The sequence below is a fragment of the Diachasma alloeum genome, unplaced genomic scaffold (genome assembly GCF_001412515.2).
Source record: "Diachasma alloeum isolate Michigan unplaced genomic scaffold, Dall2.0 Dall_scaffold_00343, whole genome shotgun sequence".
NCBI classification, from domain to species: Eukaryota; Metazoa; Arthropoda; class Insecta; order Hymenoptera; family Braconidae; genus Diachasma; species Diachasma alloeum.
Window position 1 is genome coordinate 127,922 of NW_021680482.1, and position 3,093 is coordinate 131,014.

The following is a 3,093-nucleotide window of genomic DNA, read 5'->3' on the forward strand; positions in this document are numbered from 1 at the left end:
AGTACGTGGACAGAGAGAGGTGGAGAAAGAGGTAAAAAAAGAGAGAGAGTTAGAGGGAGAGGGCACCGAAGGAGGCCGAGGGCGCAGGGGGGTGGGGGGAGAACACGCATTCCACCGAGGCGCCAGCCAGTCTGAAGCACACCTGCGCGCTCAGTTGAATCACGGCGCCTCCGACAGCGCTCCCCCCCGCCAGTCGCTCTACCCACCCCTCTCGCCCACATTAATCGCCGCGCCTTCGTCTTTTCTTCCAAGGCACATACGCTGAATAACGCGGGTTTCATTTATCATGACGCTACAATAATTGGCTTCCCGATAAAGGAAGTTATTGTAATCACTCCGAAAATCGATCTTTGATTTGGATCTTGTGGTTTGATGGTCGCTCACTGATTTACACGAATGTGTGTCACAAAATTTTGGTTGAGGCTTTCTCATAAATGGATAATGGTGGTGGGTTGAGGCCAATATGATGTCCAGCGATTTTTCAGTTTTTTATGATGAAAGTGTGGAGAGTGAGAAACGGCCCAGGGGGGGGGGGCGAGGGTGGCCCAATATTGACCAGCATTGACCAATCTTGGAGTCCTCTTCTTCTACCAGGGGACAAAAGGACGATTTTCTATGCGGAGTAGAAAAATTGGGAGGCTCCCCTGGTAGGAGATGAGAAAAGGCCCAAGATAGGTTGAGGATAGCCCGGTGGTGGCCACTCTAGGCCAATCTGGGCCCATTCCACATCTCTTACCAGCGTCTTGGTGCGGCTCCAATGAAACGCATTTACTTCAACCCACCGTCACTCATTTTTGGGAGCGAGTGACCAACAACTCACCTGCCGTGGGAGCGAGCGCAGCAAGCGACCAACCACTTACACCATGAATTAGCTTCCCGATGACCGAAGCTATGGTACACTGATAGACTGATTCATTTATTACAAACGAGATTCGTTAACTTTTAACGAATGATAAAGTTGAATATGACCAAATGAATACTCGTTAATAGTTAATGAATGGTTTGCTTGAAAAGGGAAAATCGAGTCAAGCAAGGCTTCTCAAATGTGCATTTGTCAACTATTAGCGAATGAACATTTGTGAGACCAAACAGATCCTCGTCTCCAACCAAATTCATTCGTTAACAATAACTCATCGTTTCTATCAGTGTAATTATCCCGAAAATCTATTTTTGATTTTTCATCAGATGTTGTCATTGCATCCCCGTTGATTTGCATCTCCCATTCTAAATAACATGCCTGGATATATGTCATATGCGTGTACATAAATGTATGCCACAGAATTTTGGTTCACGTTTTCTCAAAAATGGATAATGTGATCGAATTGGTCAATGAAGCGCTCGATAGATCTTACTGTAACTCAGGGCTGACAGGTTCTGGTCAATATCCATCGGGCGGTTCTTGAGTTTTATACGATGAAAGCGTGAAAAAAGGGCGATTTTCTATACTGAATTGACAAATCGGGAAGCTCTTGCTACTTCAACCCGTCAGCAACGCTCCCACTTTCGGGAGCGAGCGACCAACAATCCCCCCGCTAGTTTTTGTTTTGGTTCCGCACCAATTTTTCAATCCGTGGTTTGTAGCGCTAAAGAAAAAAATGCAAAAATAATATCTGATGCGCTCTTACACTTTTAAAGATTTTTAGATGAAATTGCCAATACACTCATAAATTTTTATCCAGCGCAAGTTCCGCTGAACTTCCAACGAATTTCGTAATTGAAAATTTAGAATTTTATGAAAAAAAATTCATGAAAACTAAATTTCACTTCAATTATCCCATAAAAATCAATATAAAACAGGAGAACTTTTGGAATTTCAATTAATTAAAAATCCAGTGTAATTGGGAACCGAATATTTATGTTTCGATAATTTCAAGTCAGTTGGAGAATTTTCGTCTCCCTGCTGTTCATAAATTTCATGATTTTTGCCCCTTAAATCCCGTTTGCTGTCGCTTTCGTAAAACTTCGTACAAAATTCTGCAAGAACCTTTAAGGATATCCAAATACTTTGGCTACTTTTCCTCCAGTGAGATGCTTTACTATTTTACTAATCGAATGAGCTTTCAGAGCTTTCATTTCACCCTAAGTTTCCGACCATTTTACAATGATTTTATTATTTAAACTTTGCAGGTCTAAATTTAAATTTCGATATTGAACCGTTGGAAATCATTTAAAAAATCTAAAAAAAGGTCGAAAGTTTGCTTCTGGCGGAAGATTAATGCGATAACCTTTTCTATGAATAATTTATAAACAATCAATTTTCCACAATAAAAATCATTTCTTCGAAATCGTAACAAATTTGTTCATACTCAGAATTTTTTCAGAAATCAATTTCATGCCTAAAAAAATAAGATTTCCGAAAGTTTAAACAATTTCAATTATTTATTTACAAACAATGAATGTTAAAAAAAATAATTCCAAGCAAAATGTAATTTGAATGACGCTGAATATTCATGATGTTTTCAAATTTTTCTCAGGCAATTTACTTGACAAATTTCATGAGTGAAAATGGTTGAATCTATAGTGCAATCTATACTAAACTGCAAAAGATACTTGAATCCTCAATCTTCCTAGATCCACCAGATCCCCATTACCCCGATTTGAATCTTCAAAACCCCCATATATTTCGACAGTCCCATCACCTCCCCATTTACTAGCTGTTTCTGTTTTCATTCTCAAGAGTTTCTCTTCCCCCGGCGCATTTTGGAATTCCTCAGGCGACTCAATGCACGTCGAGACCTGTTCGCCATTTAACTCAACGGTGAGAGAATCTGGGAGACCGGGTAGCCCATGGATTTTCTACCTCCTGTGTACAATTGAAGGCGTGCAGGTGTCCAGAGGCCGTTGGGGACCCCAGCCTGTCTGTCAATGCCGCAACCCGTACCTCAAAGCTTTGTATCTTCCAGCGATGGCTCTAATCCTCTCTTTCAATTTTCTCCTCTCCTTGCATTCTTTGCGTCATTCACTTCCAGGAAAAACTCGAAAAAAAATCCGGTGCAGACGTACCGTACCGAAGACAAAAATTTTCCCCCCAAAAAAAATCGCTCCTCAACACTCCGACATTTGGACTTGAGCCTCAAGATTTTTTCCAGTGGG